This window comes from Tachypleus tridentatus, chromosome 5 (genome assembly GCF_004210375.1).
Source record: "Tachypleus tridentatus isolate NWPU-2018 chromosome 5, ASM421037v1, whole genome shotgun sequence".
Classification (NCBI taxonomy): Eukaryota; Metazoa; Arthropoda; class Merostomata; order Xiphosura; family Limulidae; genus Tachypleus; species Tachypleus tridentatus.
Window position 1 is genome coordinate 9,160,717 of NC_134829.1, and position 20,503 is coordinate 9,181,219.

General features: G+C 33.8%; 1 long non-coding RNA gene across 1 annotated transcript; it reads left to right on the top strand.

The window, feature by feature from the left end:
- The first annotated feature begins 6,798 nt into the window (after positions 1 to 6,798).
- Positions 6,799 to 20,501, top strand: LOC143250222 (uncharacterized). The gene is made up of 3 exons (XR_013028089.1): positions 6,799 to 6,937; positions 9,732 to 9,807; positions 20,463 to 20,501. It is a non-coding gene; the product is annotated as an uncharacterized LOC143250222 (long non-coding RNA).
- Positions 20,502 to 20,503: the final 2 nt, after the last annotated feature.

Sequence of the window (20,503 nt, forward strand, 5' to 3'; positions counted from 1 at the left end):
CTCGTTCTAGTTAGTTTATCTTTCTTAAAGCCCCTGGTTATAGACTTGAAAATATAAACTTTGTATTTTGATTCAACTTGCTTAAATACGTTTCTGTCGATCTTTAATCTCATTTTTAATTATTTTTCAAATATAGATCAGTTTGGATTATGTCGTGGTAGCACATGTTAAATTTTGATACAAGGAAATGCTGAAGAGGTTTACTCCAATATAGCTTGTTTGTTTGTTTGTTTTTGGAATTTCGCACAAAGCTACTCGAGGGCTATCTGTGCTAGCCGTCCCTAATTTAGCAGTGTAAGACTAGAGGGAAGGTAGCTAGTCATCACCACCCACCGCCAACTCTTGGGCTACTCTTTTACCAACGAATAGTGGGATTGATCGTCACATTATAACGCCCCCACGGCTGAAAGTGCAAGCATGTTTGGCACGACCTGGATGCGAACCCGCGTCCCTCACATTACGAGTCGTACGCCTTAACACGCTTAGCCATGCCGGGCCGATCCAATATAGCAGAGATGACTGGTATCGTAAGATAGACACGCAGATGTTTAGGCACCTCAGAAAACAATTCTTGCAATACTTCGTGCCGATTACACCTTTTACAAATAGCATCAAATTTCATTTCCTTTTAGAGGATGTCTTGAAAAGATCTTGTAAAGTAGTTGTGATAGTAGTTTCACTAATTTGACATCATTTTTATAGAACGATGAAAGTTATTCTGATATTTAAAAATATTTTCTCTGATGAAACTGCCTAATGACATCAAGAACTGGAAAGTAATGATGAAGGAAGTAAGATTTGACATCATTGTATTGATGGTTTCCAGAAGCATCTTCTTTTTTTTATATTTTGGCAGGAATGCATTGTTATCGCGGCAATCCAGCTTGTGCAGTAGGTTTAGATTTTTCAAAAATTTGTTGGTGGGACCCAGAAAGATTCATCTATTCTGTGCTGAACAATCACATTGATAATGTTTGAAGAAACAACTGATGCATCCAAAGACGACATATTCTTTGATTGCAATGCTGTAGATATTTGTTCAGCAGGAGTTAAAACAAACAGAGACAGGTGGATTTCAAACAATGTCTGGAATTTTCATATTAAAGCCATTAGAACTGCACTCTTTATGGCACAGCCATCATGACATTGGCTTACTCATTTTAGACTTGCATGCAATCTGGCATAGTTTTCAAATATTGCTGGAATAGTAGCACTCACAATCCTCCATTTTGTTGGACAGAAAGCTCGAAATTCTTAGGTATCAGTGCTATCTGCTGTTAATTTCCCCCTTAAGTTTTGTCATTTAGGAGATTTCTTTTGCAAGTTAATGATTTCTACAACAAATCCCAGACAACTGTTTACCGACTTTAATGATCGAGATAATTCTTAAACAGAAAGGTTGAGACAATGGAGAATACAGGTAAAGCAGTTGGTACCTTATCTTGTATTTGTTTTCCAACTCCTTTTATACGACTTTGAAAATTCGATGCACCGTTTCAATTTTTTCTCGAACATTTTCAAATGGCAAGTTTGTATTTATTACTTCGTCTTTAAATTTATGTGCCAGGAAATCATATCAACTAAGGAGGATCTTCAAAAAAATTGCAAATTATAAAAGACTCAATAATTTGCACAGTCTTTAGTTTCACCAACGGATATAGTGCACCAAGTTGATGGGGCAATATCAACAAGATTTTTTTCGGATAACCGTGTGAAATATTAATTGAATTTGATTATTAACAATGACTGGAGACAAATATTGGCCATACACGGCTTAAAACATTGATAAAAGTTGCCTTGAGTATCATTATAATCACCATTGGCAAATCTTTGGATTAGCAAAAATCTAAGTATTTTCAATTGCTTTAGCAGATTTTTTTTTTTTTTTTCAAACACATGCAAATTTATTTTATTTAAAATATGTCGTTGCTATAAGAAGCAATTTTGGAATGATTAGGCCTTTGTCACTTTGCTATTTCTGGGGGAATCTCGAGGGATGCCTTCCCAGAAAATATGTAATTGTAATGAAACAATTTCCTAACCCCCGGAAAAACCTTGCCGTAATTCATAATACTGTTAACAAGATAATAAAGAACAATTTTAACTACATATACTGCAAAAACACAACGTAATGTATTGAATTAAAAGAAGCAAACGTTCATACATAAGCTGTAGCTATGCATGCCATGAAAAAGTGGTCAAGCTATATCGCTTTCTACGGGCCGTCTGCAATTTTTTTGCAATAAACAATACCAAGTTTCTGTAAAATTGAGTTTGTTCATGCTCTTTAAAACGTTGAAGGACTTTTTTCCAATTGTCAAATCGATGACTCATGAACACGGTTTCTGTTTTAGAAAAAAAATATACGGTGTTTGTTTTATTTCCCTTTGCTATTTCACAGTTAAAGCAAACCGTCATTAGTTGTAGAGCACAGACGAAGCCTTGTAAAACGTTCACACCTTATTGTCTGAAATTATCTGAGAAGACCACCTATTTTAAGCTCTGTGCTAGCATTAATAGTTGAATACTGTAGTTGGTTCGAGGTTCACGACTTACAACAAATTACAGAACTCGTTGAAGAGTTGGTTTTCACTGGTGGCTGTTGAAAAGTCGACGTTGAAGAGTTATATCCATTGGTAGGTGTTGATAAGTCGACAGTGAATGGTTGATTCCAACTAATATCTGTTGAGAAATCGATGTTGGGTTATGAGAATGAAACTTTAAAGAGCAGTTTTCGACAATAATATTCCTGGAGATTGGATATTGGGAGATTCATTTTATCATAAAAACTTGTTATTGATTTTGAACGAAGTATCAATTTTTCTCCTTCTTAATTTTCTCTTTTGAGCTCCAGATTCACAAGAACTACAAAGATACAGAAAGCTAGCACTAACTGGAAACATCATTATAATAATGGTATACTTTAGATGACATTTTACATCTTTCGTTTAAAATATAACTGTTTAATATTTTTTGTTTTATTACGCAAAACAATATCTATATATTATTTGCTGGTATGAATATATTTTGTATATTACTGTTTTCTAGTAATATATTTTTGGTTTATACAGCCGTACTTACTCTATGACCAAAATTAGATCAATCAGTGTACAACATTTTACCATTGATATAATTTTAGTACATAATATACATGTCTAGACATTAGAAGATTTGATTATTTTAACTCTTAGAAAAGAAGTGTTAAATTAAGGTTTGGTTTTGAATTTCTTTCAAGACTACTCTAGCGCTATCTGCGCTAGTCGTCCCTAATTTAGCGGTGTAAGACGAGAGGGAAGACAGCTAGTTATCACCACCCACCGCCAACTCTTGGACTACTCTTTGACCAATGAATAGTGGGAATGACTGTTACATTATAACGTCCCCAGGGCTGAAAGGGCGAGCATGTTTGGTGTGACAGGTTTTCGAACCCGCGACTCTCAGACTAGACGTCTCAATCCCCCTGGCCATGCCGGGCCTCCCATTCTAAGGGATAAAATGCACAAAATTTCATACCGTTGAAACATTTTAAACGAAAATATACAACAAAGCGAAATATAAATGTGAAAAAAGTTAGCATTCATAGGTTAATTTTACTATATTATATAGTAAAAATATAGTACGATATTTTCATATCATATCGGTTATTTTTAAGTGATCTTATAATATCAATTCTCACTTGCTAAATATTGTTGCTGCTGTATGCAAGATTTTAATTTAAAATTAAAAAAGTCGGAAATTTTTAACATTTTAAAAATTTTTCTAAGAATTAGTAAACTGATTAAAGTAATTATTTCTGCTCGGTTACCAATGTAGAGAACCATAGGGTAGATTTTTTGAAGGGGCTGAAACATATTAAAACCCTCCTCCTTCAAGAGTGGGAGTCTCCAGCCATCGAGGTTCATACGTGTCCAATAAATTAAAATTAACCTTATCGGGTCGAATAATCGAATTTACATATTCAAGACTTCACATCAATAACCTGTTGACTGACGAATTGGTTTCTTTACATAATACACCTTAATTCTATAGAGGTAAATGGAGTATTCTCCTCCTAAAAATATCTTTTCCTTGGTTAATGTAAACAACTGTTTCATTGTAGCGTTGGAAGAAATGTCGCATTTTTCACAGTTATACCAATTTCATTGTCCTGTAATCTTATGGGAATAGTTTCTAGAAATATATGTTTTTAAGCTACAGGTGAAACATCTTCTGTTATGTGCTTTTCCCTCAATATAATCCGCAATGGCTTAGTGGTAAATCTAAAGGTCTAAAAGTCGGATTTCGATATGTGCAGAACACACATACATATTAGACATCAGTTCACTAAATATAGTAAATACTTCTTTAATTAAAATATTTTGCTTGCGTTTCTTAATAATATGCCATTTGAAAACATTTCTTATCGGGCTGTTTACTTCTCTCCTCCTGAATTAACAGTTGTTTAATTAATCTTTTAATTTCTAAGTGTTTCTGCATCTGATTATCACACAACTTCTGAATGGTGCTTTTAGTTGTTTTGTTCAATACTTTAACTGATTAAATGTCCATCACCAACTGCACATCTTCCTTTAAAGATATACGTCAACTTTGCTTTAGACTATTTACATATCCTCATGCTCTATAACATGTGGTCATTGTCGAAGAATATATCATTTCACAAGATTCATCTGAGTGAGATAACTGGGCAAGTTCTCCACGTCTCCCTGAAGTTAGGCTAAGGTCTCCTCGTTCTTCTGTTTTTAAACTGTTATATGTACATGACTGTTCATTTTAATTTTAATGCGAGTGTATTGTTTAGTGTATATTGTGCTTGCATTAAAGTAAGTTATTTTAGAAGCAGTAGTCACAGTAAGTTTGCTTACGTAACTGTTTACAAAACATTTTTTGCGTAGTTCAGTTGTTGTGAACTGACGTTATATTACTCGAACTTTCTAAATTTTTTCGTTCCTTTAAGTGAATATTGTGGCATTATAAAACCGCGTAGTTTATAAAATGTTCAAAGCCTCAGTCAGGAAATATATAAATATATTGTTTTTTGAATTTCGCGCAAAGCTACTCAAGGGCTATCTGCGCTAGCCATCCTTAATTTAGCAGTGTAAGACTAGAGGGAAGGCAGCTAGTCATCACCACCACCGCAACATTATAACGCCCCCATGGCTGAAAGGGCGAACATGTTTGGTGCGACGGGGATTCGAACCCGCGACCCTCAGACTACAAGTCGAACGCCTTAACCCACTTTACCATGCCGGGCCTTATAAATATATAGGCGACGAAGTTACTGCAATTAAGTTAGTAAAAGTGAAGTCAGACTGCGTGTCAGTTCAGCTATAACAGACGATTTCTAAAGCAAGTTTCAAAGCATGTATTGTAATAACAATGATATATGTGAATATTTTGTCTTGTTAAAGGGTGTTCTAGAATAACTGAACAAGCTGTGTGGACTTTGAGGAAAAGGAGACAATTATTTAAAACTCTGGATACAACTGTAGTAACAAACAGTTATGGTGGTGATTTTAAAGTTAGTGTTACAGCTTGTATTTTGAATATATTAGAGGAGAATAATTTGTCTTGTCAAACGGTGTTATAAAGTAATCAATTGGTCACGGGATCGAAACCTGATGCCTAACATGTTTACCCTTTCACCAAAAGGAATATTATAATGTGTAGTCAATCCCATTGTTCGTTGGTTAAGAGTAACCCATGAGTTGGTTATGTTTAATATTTATTAATTGTCTATAATACTTCAAAATTAGAAATGTCTACTGCAGATAACTTTGGAGTAACTTTACCCACTGTTAGACATATTTGTTGTTTATTATTCTTCAAAAATAATCCAAACATCTGGCCACGTAACTGTAACAAAAGCGATTTATTTCTTCAACTATAATTTTCAAGTTTTACATTCTACATTCGTCGGTAAGTATAACTCACAGATACAGCTAAATACTCATTCACTTGCGAACTCTCTATCCTATTCAAACATAAATTCGATATTTACAACGCTAAGAAAATCGTGACTAAACTCACTAAATGTCTAAAACAGCTCTTTTACATGACCCCATTTTTGTTCTATCCTAACTTCACACTATTCGACAGACTTTGAGATACTCATGAAATTTCTAGATTATTCATGCTGTAATTACTCCTCAAGAAAACTCAAAACGTCACGTACTTATCACTTCATGTTAAATCGAATTAAGCTTTCTAACCAAAACAATACAAAACTGTAAATAGATTTAATAAATAAACTCACAACTATTATAAATTCTTCTGGCGTCCCTGTAAAATGTTTTAATACACCAGGAATACAAATGGGTCTCTACTGTTTAGTCGTCTAGTACATCTGTACTAGAGAACTACATGTGTAGAGATTTTAAATTGTTAAAAAATTCCTTTTCACTTTAGATATTTAATTCTTCTCTGTTTCTCTAAATATTTCAGTATGAATACCGCTAGGTTTGGCTTGTTCGATTATTCAGTATTAATGTATTAGAGAATTGTATGTTTTGGGCTTTTAAACTTTTCACTTGATATATTAAAATTTTCTGTTTCTTTATATCGTTTTCAACACAGAAGTTATCATTCATTTTGTTGTCCACAGCAATAATATGTATAGAAATTTTAGTGTTGCAAAATTTATTTTCAGAGTCATTGAAGAGTTTGGAAATATTTCCATGTTAAAGAAAAATAGTCGTAAAATGTAAATTTGGGAAAATAGTAGCCTCTTAGTTTTATAAACAAAACATAGAATATTTGCATGTGAAATCAAACAAAAGAGCAGCTCCAACGTTGTTACGTCAAAGTCTGTAAAAGTAAGGCGGAAGAGGGTGTTGGCCCAGGAAGTGCAGAACGGATATAAATTTTTCATGTTTGACTTGTCTTAGATGGTTGAATGTTGCCCATTTTATTAACTTGTCATACTCAGTGAGTGCAAGAGGTATGTTGATTTATTGATTTTACGTTGTTAGGTACAAAAACGAAGTGGATATTAGAGGTACATTGTTCTGTTGATCTGATACCTTTACTTAGTTACCAGTACAAAATACTTGAAATAATTTTAGATTCTAGCAAGTTTGTTATAAAAACATTTGTTACTTAGAGTTGACCTTTTTTCCATATTGTAACAGAACTTGTTAATCTGTACAAGTTTGAAGTTGTAATCGATGTTACTGACTGTTTCTGTATTATAACATATAACGGAACCTGGTAATAATCTCTGTACAGTTTTGAAGTTGTGACTGATGTTACTGGTAATTGCTCTATTTATCTGTATTATAACAGAAAGTGATTATCATCCAACGAGTTTAAACTTGTAACGGGTGCCACTGACATTTGACCTCTTCAATTATAACATAAATCAGTAAAAGTATAAACTCGACTAGTATGTACAGTTAAAATGCTTGTATTTCGATAAAGATTAGAAACATAATAATGAGAACATAACGTAACGGAAGGTAAGACATTGACATAAACCACTTACCCTTTGATGTTTAATATCTGACATATAACCTTTCACTAGTTTTTTATATGCAAAAACGGCTCGTCTGGGTTGAGAAAATATTTTACATAGAAGAGCGAACAACGTTTCGACCTTCTTCGGTCATTGTCAGGTTCACAAAGAAAGAGGTAACTGTGAACCTGACAATGACCGAAGAAGGTCGAAACGTTGTTCGCTCTTCTATGTAAAATATTTTCTCAACCCAGACGAGCCGTTTTTGCATATAAATTTCTCAACAAGTGGGTTTCTCGACATCACTGATTTCACTAGTTTTATTCACTTCGTACCATATTTATGGTGTTGCAGGTTAACTTTAATGAGCGGTCATTTTTTTCTTCAGGGAGTAGAGGGAGACTGAGAATTTTGAAAATCACACGATTTCTTTATAAGGAAAGGTGACCCACCCTTCAATTCTGTGTTCAGAAAACACCCCGCCCCTCTATAAAATATGATAATTAAAACCAAAATATATTTCATAACAGTTATTCTCTGTAGATGTATATTTATAACATTGATAACACTGTCCATACAGTTGTCTTAAACTATTTATTATTATTAATGCAGTAAATAACTTGAATGACAAGTAATATCTAACAATATATTAGACTTGAAAAATTTATTTTCCAGGCCCTTTATTATAGAGTCATAATTACAGATATCCACAACATTAACTGATGTTTAAAATGTTTACTGTAGAAGGTACAATCACAACTAACATTATTTATGATTTCTCTAAATTCACTTTCATACACACTAGAAGTGTCATTGACAGAATGATAAATGAAAGCTTCATAAATTATTTCATATTGGAAATTAACATAGGAAACAAGTACTATCAGTTATAACTCATATCTATAGAAATATCTGAAACAATGTATAATAAAGTGCAAAACTGTTCTTCACGATAAAAACTGTTTGTTTGTTTGGGAATTTCGCACAAAGCTACTCGAGGGCTATCTGTGCTAGCCGTCCCTAATTTAGCAGTGTAAGACTAGAGGGAAGGCAGCTAGTCATCACCACCCACCGCCAACTCTTGAGCTACTCTTTTACCAACGAATAGGGGGATTGACCGTCACATTATACACCCCCACGGCTGGGAGGGCGAGGATGTTTAGCGCGACGCGGGCACGAACCCGCGACCCTCGGATTACGAGTCGCACGCCTTACGCGCTAGGCCATGCCGGGCCACGATAAAAACAACCACAATCTTGACATTAAAAAGGGCTCAAATATATATGTCAGTAAAAATTAAAACAATGCTAAGAAAATCCCCCCGTGAGATAGTGGTAGGTCCATAAATGTCTAACACTAAAATCCAGGGTTGAGTTCCCGGAATAGGCATAGCTTTATCTTATAATGACCCTAAATACATGCCTAAAAATATAAAACATTACAACCAGATTCAGAAATGTTTTATTTGTTTAAGATGTTTTTGTTTTATGCATGTCACCCGAGATAAAAATCATATAAATATAACCATCAGTATATTTTATATATTCACTTATGTTACGAATTAAATTAAAGAGTCAAATGTTATAGAAGGTCTCGTCGTCTGTCCAATTTCAGAAGAGTAACATTGTATTTGTATTTTGTGTTTTGATACACTGTATTTTTCTTTACTGTGCCCAGAAAAGTGTCCTATGATTTACATGCACAGAAATTTTACCTCACCCATAATTCGCTCTTCTCCTGGCCTTCTCTGGTAAATAATGACCACCTCTTTAACAACAAATCTTCGCTGATGCGTTGTAAATTCGAAACCGAATAACTTAACCACGAGTTTAATATATGATTGCAGGTGCTTATATAATACCAAAAGGTCCAAATTTGAAACAGTTCAGTACATCCAGTGATATTATTATAACTGGATATAAAACATTGTCACAATTACTATGCTATTTCGGAACATTACTTACTAGTAAATCATTCGTATTGGCTTGGCATGTGGTTAGAATGCTTGACTCGCAATGTGAGGATCGCGGGTTTGAATCCTTGTCCCACCAAACATGCTTGCTCTCTTAGCCGTGAGGTCAATTCCACTATTCGTTTGTAAAAGAATAGACCAAGAGTTGGCTTTGAGTGGTGATGACTAGTTGCCTTCCATCAAGTCTTATACTGCTAAATTAGAGACGGTTAGATCGTGTAGATTTGCACGAAATTAAAAACAAACAAACATTATTACTGGAATAAGACTTCAGACTCATAGATTGCACACCTGCTTTTCTAACAACAGGACCCGGGTTTGAATCTGAGGATCTACCTGAAGACGGAAGCAAATCGGTGGTGAAATTTAGTGTGCACACTAATTGGTAATTAATATATTATAGCAAGAATGTGATAGTATTAAAAGGTAGTAACGTATTAGTAATTAGAAAACAATTGGAATAGTTCCTCTTTGAACTCCGTTTGTGTATTTCTTATGAAATGTTATTATATCAACTGCTCAGAAGTTTTTTTCTTTAGAGTGTTTTAAACAAGGTAATCCAATTCCTTTTTATGGCTGTTAGGTCTAAAACACAATCGGATTGAGTAAAGGTTGATGTCTAAACCAGTCCCTCCCAGACATCCTTGGCATTAGATGCTCAAGGTGAAAGTTGACTTCTAAGAATTTCTGGCATCAGAAAAACAAAATTAACATTTGTTTTTTAAACCAACTCTTCCCAGAAATTATTGGTGTCAGAAGGTCGAGTGAAAAATATAGATTTCTAAACCAATTCCATGACTGATCAATTATTCCAGCATTTTCAGTTGTTTTTTTTTCTGATAAGAACTATTTTCGAGAGATGTGTCTTTAAAATAAAATCCATCCTCTTGTTTGAAAGTACAGATTTTAACATTTACTCAGAAAATTTTGAAATTGGATTTTAAAATATAGTAGACTAAGCTACATTTGCAAAAAATGCATAGGAGGTTAACTTAGGCATTTTTTCTAGTATTTTGTTTCAGCGCAAAGCTGCACAGTTGATTGTCTTTGCTGTGTCCGTCACGAGAATTGAGCCCAGAATTCTCACGTTATTAGTAAGTCCTGAAGCTTACACTGAAGATGTTAATACAGTATGTATAAGTTTATAACATGTTATTTTGATACAAACATACATATATTTATATAAAATTATAACGTCATACACTGATACATCAGCTGAATCATTGTTCTCGTCGTAAATATATCAGAATAGTAACTGTGATCTTATAACTTTGCCACACCTCACTAGCCTAAGATCGTAAAGCTTATATCTATAGTTGTTTGGAAATCTGCGTATTTTCAGTTACTGTTGTTACAACATATAATACGTAACTCTAGAATTATTTCGAACAAGAAACGAGATTTTAACACGCAAGAAACTCCAAAGGTCAGTATAGAAATATAGAAACTTCAATTTTTTTTACAGAATGTATTCACATATTTTAAGAAGAACTTGGTTATAAAACACTAATGTTGTTTGAAAGCTTATTACTATACAGCAAGGTTTTATTGTAAGTTTAGTGTGAAACCTAAACAGTATATTAGGCCACGTTTAAAATTTAAGTGGCACAAGGAAAATATCTATTTATGTGTTTGTGTAAGTTATTGATTGTGCCAAGGAGCATGTAACTCTGGGAGTGGTGATTTTTTGATTCAATATTTTATTGTGCACTGTCATGATGTATGAGGAACATTTAGTTGCAACGCCGAACAAGTGGTGAGTTACCTACTTTTCCGAGCCAGACCTTTACTGCTGTGTGTGAAATTACTAGCATACAAGGGTAAGTGGAAAGTAAGCTTCACGTTAAAACAACTTGATATATGTAATCACACTTTAAGTAAATGCATTAAAAACGCGTTGGTCAGTTATTTAAAGTTTTTTTTTTTAACTGATTAGATATTGTTTTTATTTCGTGAAGATGAGTGGAAAATAGAAAGAAATCAGTAGAAAACATAGACAAGGTCAAACAGCTCGCAGTGCCAAATGTATATGTGCCCCAAATCACTATCACTGAGCTGCAGAAGTGATACAAAAATTCTTATTAGGCCCAAGCATGCGTTGTATTGTTCTGTTTAAAACCACTGTGCGTAGTTATCACTATTGGTGCGCTTACGGGACACTGTAGTCCAGGCGTGGGTTTTGATGTTCAATATAGGCTGCTCTGTTTAAAATTACAGGACAGTAGAAGCGACACTGTAGTCCTTAGTAGGTGGATTACAGGCTACTCTCTTACTAAAAAATATAGTTTTAAATATCCACTACAATGAAAGAGCACAAAATTATGTATAGATATAAAAATATAAAATTAATTTTATATTTAGTGAGTTATTAATTACGGCAGACAAAGCGACCTGGTGTACATTGCCCGTGTTTGTTTTTTACCGCATTCTACATTTACTAAAAAGGTGCATGTTTATTTACTATGTTTGACCCATTTTTTTGTTCGCTTCATGGACCATTTAATTATTTAGCATGCGATCCATTTGTGCTTTTATTACACGGTCATTTAAGTCTACCATATTACCATTTGTGTGTTTATTACGCGAAACAATTACAAGTTTATTACATGGTCCATTGATTTATTTGTTTACCACTTGAACACATTTATTGTTTACTACGTGACTTATTTCTGTTATATATTTTCATACATATATCTGATTATAATCAGTGATGTCGAGGAACCCACTTGTTGAGATATATATAAAATCGTTTGGGTTGAGAATATTTAATAGAAGAGCGAACACGTTTCGATTTTCAGTCATTGTCAGGTTCACAGTTACCTCTTTCTTTGTGAACCTGACAATGACCGAAGAAGGTCGAAACGTTGTTCGCTCTTCTATGTAAAATATTTTCTCAACCCAGACGAGCCGTTTTGCATATAAATATCTGATTATAATTTCTTTACCATGTACATATATTTCCTGACACGAAACAAATATTAACATATTATTTTGAAGGAATGAGCGAGATCATTAAAGAGGCACCTTTGGTACGTCTTCTTACATCAAATTTACGTGTCAGTACTACGAAGTAACAAATGACAGAAGCCTAGTCTTCGTTTGTTTTATTGTTGTTTTAGAATTTCGCGCAAAGCTACACGAGCCGTCCCTAGTTTAGCAGTGTAAGACTAGAGGGAAGGCAGCTAGTCATAACCACCCACCGCCAACTCTTGGGCTACTCTTTTACCAACGAATAATGGGATTGATCGTCACATTATAACGCCCCCACGGCTGAAAGGGCGAGCATGTTTGGTGCGACCGGGATTCGAACCGCGACCCTCGGATTACAAGTCGAATCCCTTAACACACTTGGCCATGCCGGGCCAAGTCAAATGCATGGACGTTGTTGTAGGGAAAGCCTGAGCATCCTGAGACACAGTTTGAAAAACAGTGCTATATTGTGTTATGAAATTACATAAAGAACAAATGTTATGAAGCGAATCACATTAGTTTGGGGAAGTGCAATTCTATCAATTTTACTTAAATCATTTACAAATCAGAAAGTAGGTAAGGATTAACAACATTAATATTTATTTAACACTTAGCTTTTAGTCTTTATTCGAAATGTCTTAGTTTGTGTTGTCAGAGTAACACCTAGCTTCTTATATTTTATACTCTAAGTAAGCCTAACTTTTCGTATTTATTCAGGGCAACTTCTATTTGGTGTTTTAGGTACTTAAGACAAGATTTGTATTTAGATTTACTTCTTCTTTCAAAGCACCGTGTGTCTGAAATGGCCACTTAAATGCACTATCCATAACTGTACAAGTAATTTCATTTTACAGACAATGACCTCAAAGTGTTTGGTACTAGTTTACACGGCTATAAAAAATGAAAGAGACATTGCATATATGCATGAACAGCACTGTAATACAAACACAGTACAAAAGTATAAATGCGCATCATATGTGCCTTGAAATCACATGGTACCTTAGTATATCTGTTATTATACATGGTTTGATGTGTGCGGCACTATAGCATACTTCATATTTTATTGTTTTATGTAAAAGTTCATAATGAGTCATTATTCCTCCTTAAGAGTTTAATTTTTATTGAGATTTTCCTTAAAAGTTGTTACTCATTGAAAACTTTGAGATTTTTTCTATCGATGTTATATATGCAACCACCACCACCCTCCAGTGGCAGAGCGGTTCATCTGTCAACGACCGTAGTGGGCATAGCACAGTTATCCATATGTATTGCTTTGTGTTTAACTTCAAACAAACAAACAAACCTACGCTATATGTATCGAACACGGAAAAGCATAATGATAAAACAAATATACAAGTAAACTAGTCAACAAAATAATTAATTACAAACATTTGTTTATAACGTATTTCACCTAATGGCAAGCTTATTGTTTGTGCTCAAACTAACTTCTGGACCTGGATACGTTTTCACAAAACATCTGCACGTTATATTATATCACGCTTTAAATTCAACCCAAGGCCCAAGCGCTGTATTCCAAAATAAATTGATAGTTTTTGTCATAGACTATTCAGAATGACGTAATCAAGGGAGAGAACTTCCAACTCATACCAATTCTTACAAGTATGGATTTCTGTATCACTCATTGAGACGGGTTTACCACGCCTTTGCAGAGTAGATGTAGACATAGGTCAAACTCATACAAGCTATTATAAGATACTTATTTTCATGGGTAACCTTTATATGAACAAAATGATTAATACACGTTTATAACATTTTGATGACTGGTTTAAAACGACGTCATACGCTATGTGGATAAAACCTTCACGTAAATTTAAAAAATAATCTAAATACACCCATGACCACGTATATGTTCTAAATTAATTAAGGAAGGGGTAAATTAACATTTATTTCAACTGTGACGTTGTAATCTTATTTTTACAAGATATAAAATATGGCATACGTTTAAAAATGTGTTATGTTTTTATTGTTTAACTTTTTGTGTGTAATATAAGTTTATAAGATAAGCAATAAAGCACTTGTGTAAAATATCTCCATGTTTGTTTATAAATTAACTGCTTTGTAAACAGTTTCTTTCTTATCAAGGGGAAATTATTCTAGACATAGATATCATATAATGTAGCAACTCAGTTTTTAATATAATTCACAATTAATTGAGTTGATAATGAAGCGTTTTTTATTGATTTAAAATGAAATACTATTTTTCCCTGTAAAAAATGTATTATTTATTGACAATGTATCTACCTTTTATATCATGTGCACGTGAAATAAAGAATTGCTGTTTGAAATTATGTTTTATTTTGATTGCTGATGACTGGTTACACTAGATTTGATATGTAAACATATCATGCATTTCTACTTTCTTGCTTTGACATAGTATTATTCTAAGCTTATCAATCATTTCTGAGTAACTGCAGTTTTTACGTATCATGTGGTGAAGAAAATAATTTAATGTTGTAGGTGCCTTTGTTTCTTTTCATTCTACTGAGGGAACACCTATTCTGCCCATGAAAACATAACTGTAATGCTGCACATTGTGTAACAATGTGGACAATAGTGTCTTTCAAGGGTAGGCACTCCCCAGTGGCTCAACGGTATGTCTGTGGATTTACAATGCTAAAAAACTGGGTTTTGATACCCGTGGAGGGCAGAGCACAGATAGCCCATTGAGTAGCTTTGTGCTTAATTCAAAACAACAACAACATCAGGGGTAGGTCAGGTGTTGTCCAAGGTTATGGCTGCCCCTATTATTGAATGAGAAAGAGCATACATGTTGGTTGTGCTAGTTATTCTGGGTAAATGTATATTGCCAGAATAACTTTGAACTGGGATGATCCGGTAGATGATCTCAGTCTTCACAGTTTGAAATAAAATTACCTGATCCAGTACAAGCAGTCATCCTGGGTCAATAAATGAAAGCATACATGCTGTGTTTATTTTAAATCTTATACAATAAAGATTGTGCTTCTGTTATTTATATTGTATACATTCTCTTTATTTTATTTTCATGGACACAGATATTCAGAGAAATACTTAAGTAATTAATAATAATTATCTTGTTAAACCTCCTATTATTATATGGACTTATATTATCATTGTTCTAAGAGATATCAGTTTCACCTAAAAAAATCATGTAATGGATAAGAAACAGAAAATTGTTGTGTTATGACCATAGGATATCATAAAGCTTCCTGTGTTTCGTTAACATATGTATTGCACTTTACTTTATCTACTCTGTTACATAAATTTTAACAATGTTTCATAGTTATGGAAATGTCACTTCCCATAACTTGAAAGGCTTTGAATCTAGAGGAAGAAACAGTCATGAAAGAGAAATGGTTGTTGTGTCTAGAAGTTCTCTCTTCAATATTGGGATGTTGGCATTTATGTGAAGGTCCATGACTTCCATTCATACATTACAACAGGTGACTCAAAAGCTTGTTTATACTCTTCTGTAGGAGATCAATCTCAGTGCAAATAAAATTCACGTGACTGAGGATCAACAGGGTGTTGTGGCACAGGGCAATATTTATAATACTTTTAAACATTTGCTGGCAAAAGTAACCCAACCTCAGCTTTGATTGAAGCTACCCAAGAAAATAAGAGAAGGACCCAGGTACCACAGGTGGAGGACAACTGTGAACAAATATCTTACAAGAAGGTGGAATGAGGGCATCAGTTGATGAAATGAGTGGATCATGATGCCATGATGAACCTCTCTGAGCCAAGAAGAAAAGTTAGAATTTGTAGTAGCTGTATTACAAAGAAAGCATATTTGAACAAGGGTGACTTTGGAGTATGGGACAGTAATTATGGAGCTGTATCACAGGGTTTGGCTGGTAAAAAATAGAGCAGTACATCAGGTTGAGTTCAAGGTGTAAAAGAGGGAGTCATGGAAAGCTTGATTACTTACATAGGTAATCTATGCAAATTACAGAGTAAGGTTACTATGCAATGGCCTCAACAGACTGTGAAAAATCCTCATAAATACATTTTTGGAATGGCTACCCATTGATAGTATGAGGCACTACCTGAGTCTGAGAGATCTTTTTATACTTACTGGGGCAGTTTCTGTGGAGATGCAATACAAGTACTTATTTTGAACTAGTTGGAAAAGAGAAAGAAGCTTCTAATGAATGCTTTAATGGCTCAGCTCAGATAGATCATCTTACCCACATAAACAACAAGCTCAAGCTCAGCTGAGAGTTAACCAACCATCCACAGCTCCTAGTGCTGCAACTAAACTACAATTGTATGAAGTGAATGAGCAGGACTAGCTTCACCCCTGATAGTTTATGTGCCACAACTTGTCAGTAATGCACCTTCCTGGATGTTCATTCTAGAAAGAAGAAGCAAATCACTTGTTTTGCCTATGGAGCATTGGCTCATTTTAAAATGAACTCCTAACAACTTGCCAAGCAGCAAGGTATACAAGGCTGTTGGTTGGACTGATAACTCAATAGGTAGTGGAAAACCAACAAGAAGCAGTAACCAATATCACTACAACTCCAGGAAACCACCAAAACGTTTTCACTATCATAAATAGATTAATGTCTGGAAGCAGCTCAGTGGTTCAATTTGTTGATCTGATATCCAAATACTATCAAGGCAAGTCAAACTAAGACAGAGAAAAGATCTCAGCACTAGGAATAACCTATATGAGTTATATGGCATGCCATTCAGCCTGTACAATGTGTCTGTCACTATTGACAGTCTAATGCAGCTTACCCTGAAGAGGCTGCAATGTAAAAAAATCCCAATCTGTATTGGTGAAATCTCATATTCTGATCTTAAGTTTAATTCTGCATCATATTAAAAAACAGATTTGAAAATGGAATTGGAAAAATGTGTTCTTGTGTATGAAAATGGAACTTTTTGGTCATGTTAATGATAGAGAAGGAACCTCCACAGATCTTCCTAAAATAGCAGCAGTACAAGATTGAATTCAACCTGTAACCAAATAAAAGGTATGAAATTTCATAGATTTTGCACCATACTATCATCAATTTTTGACCATTATCGCTTTTTACTAAAGTTGGAAACACTTCATTTCAATTTCTAAAGCCTGCTTTGGTGAAAGCCCAAACATAAATATGGGATGGGTGGTTTTTCTCTGTCTTCTCATTGAATAGTTTGAAACCAGACACCATCTGAAAGTTAAGACCATTTCTTCCCTAGTGACAACAAGCTAAACAGTTAGATATTCTACTCATGGATGGATGCCATGATCAACACCTTGGAAGCTCCAGGATAAGCAACTGAAAAATCATGAATTATCCTTGCCATGCAGAAAGGTACAGCCTAACATCAGATTGAGTGATGTAATATAAGGATGTACATAACCTACAGCACTTGTATGAGTAGGTATGAATGTAAAAAGATGTGCTCTGCCATTTTTATCAACCACCAAACCATGGTTCTCACTTCTTAGACTATTTACAATTAGTACTCTCAAGTACGTTAAGACATGAGATTCTATAGACTTTGTGTAACAAAAAACTAGATGGCATCAATGTGTCACTGAAATTTATGGTGATGTTCAAAGATGGTTCTGTTGACTGCTTTTCATTTGAGGTATTCAATGCTTATGTGAACACTGCATGGTGTGTGATATTCAGAGAAAAAGAGGTAAATTCTTGTAGAGAATTGTTAGTTCTAATTTAGAAATCTTTCTAGTGTACTTCTGCAAATGGAACAAGGTTGTATTTATGTACTTTATGGTCATCAACTATTTTAAAATGTGGGCTAAGGCTCATCAATTGGTCTATATGTCACACAGTCAGTGTCTGATGCATTGATAGAGTACTATGTAGCTCTGTTAAGAGCATATGAAGAGCACCATATGAATAAGTGAGCTAATTTTAGCAACTTTTTGTTCTCTAAGTTGCATAAAGTGTTGGATGTGTAAAGATACAAAATCTGCTTTATCCCCAGTATGATGTTTTAGTAGGGTGGGTAGAACAATATGTTAAGAACAAACCTGCAAAATGTTTTTGTCTTAACTATATTAATTGGGATCATCAGTATCCCCAAGACCTCTGGTGCTGGCCTAATGTTTCATATGGTACAGCTCATAGATGAAGATGCACTTCTTGTGAACTTATGTGAAGTGTGGGACCACTGCGTCTGTGGTCAGGCTAACTTTTTTAAGTATCATGGGGCCAGGCTGCCCTTGTCAACCCAGTGGAAACTAAAACCACTATGGACATACTAGCACCAGTTTAAAAAAAAGCCAATAAATTCATCATTACTGGCATAACTAAGTCTACAGAAAGTCCAAAGGCTGAGGATGTCTCCAATACCTTTCCCTATCTCCTGTTGAAAGAAGAATTACATCAATTCTCTAAACATTACGAGTCACCTGTACATTGCCTGTTAATAGACACATAATTACTTAAAATAAATGCCACTACACCCCAAAGCTGAGCAAGATTTTTTTTTTTAGCCAAAGTACATTTTAAAATTCCTTGGGCCTCAACTAGCCAGCAGTGTTTTTCTTAAATTGAGGATTGTGTGTGTGTGTGTGCATCTTTATTTCAGCTATTATTTACATTAAAGGGTTCTTTCTTTTTTCTTTTATTTTGCATTTTAAATTTTGTAATATATTTTAAAGGGTTTATTTTGTATTTCAATTTTTCATTACTTTCCCCTACATAGTTGTTGTTGTTGCTTTTCTGCTTATTATTCTTATTCATTGATGGAAAGTTTTGTTTGTATTTTGTACTAAAGGGTTTGTTTTTCTATTTACTGCTAGTCTTTGTTGAAAGGTTATTTTATTATGTGATCAGTGTTGAAGATTTTTATGTATTTATTGAAAATTATTTGAAAGACTCTGAAATTAATCATTTTTAAACTTTCATTTTATTTCTTTTAGCTAGTTTATTGTGTATCACAATGTTGTATATTGAACTATTGATTCTCTATTTGTATTGTGTTTAAAACTTGACTGTAGTTTTTTCTTAAAGGGTTATTTTATATTTGTGGTTTCTGTTTTGTATAATAAACACTTTTTCATTGTTTAATTTTTCTTTATGTAGGTATATGCTTGGTAGTTTTTACAATGTATGATGTATCATGTTTAAATGAAATTAGCAGGATTTGTAATGACAACTAAATTGTGTTTCTTTGTTAAAGGATTGTATAATCTGTATTACCACAAAGATCTACAGGAGGAAGAGAAGTTTGGACATTCCAACCATCTTGATTAGTGTGCAATTTTAAATTTGATTGCTTTTAAAGTTAAAATTAATTGTCAGTTTGAGAACAAGTCTGAAGCATAGAATAGATAAAAGTTTAATGTATATACATACTGTGCATCTCTACCTTCATAGTTTAATATAGTGTTATCAAAATTTATTACTTATTCTGAGCATATGAAGTTTTCACATAAAACATTTGGAAGAAAATCCAAGTTGATTTATTCTAATTGCCTTTTTTTCTTGTCTTTCTGTTGAGGTCAATTTTTTCTGCCCATGGCTGTAATGCTGCACATTGTGCAAAACTGTAGACAGTAGTGCCCTTCAATGGTAGATAAGGTGTTCTCTTGAGGTTATGACTCCTCTATGAAATAATGAGAATGACCAGTCGTGTAAATAATGCTAGTTACTCTGGTTAAATCAGTATCACCTGCAATGTAAATAACACTGAATTTAGACAGTTTAGTAGCTGATTTCTGCCTGCTAGTTTAAAAGAAAGTTACCTGATCCAGTATTCATACAGTATTTGTGTCCAGTTTCTTTATTTTATTTTCAGGTGTTTAGAGGAGCATAAGGTTACTTTGTAACAAATATCTAGTTGTATTTTGTAATCCAATTTTATTTTAAAAAGTAATTAATGTTTACTAATGACTGATGTTGACTATAGTAGTTACTTTCTAAGAACTAGTTTGATTCTGATATTCAATGAATGTTTTATAAGGTAAATGACTATTAAAGTAGTTGTATTTTGTAAGTTAGTTGTAATTTAACACTTAATGGATAATTACTAAAAATGAATGTTAGAGTAGTTAGATTCTGAGAACAAGTCTTTCATCATTATTATTTCTTTTTCAAGGTATCAACATGAAGAAAATCTATATCATGTCTCTGAGATAA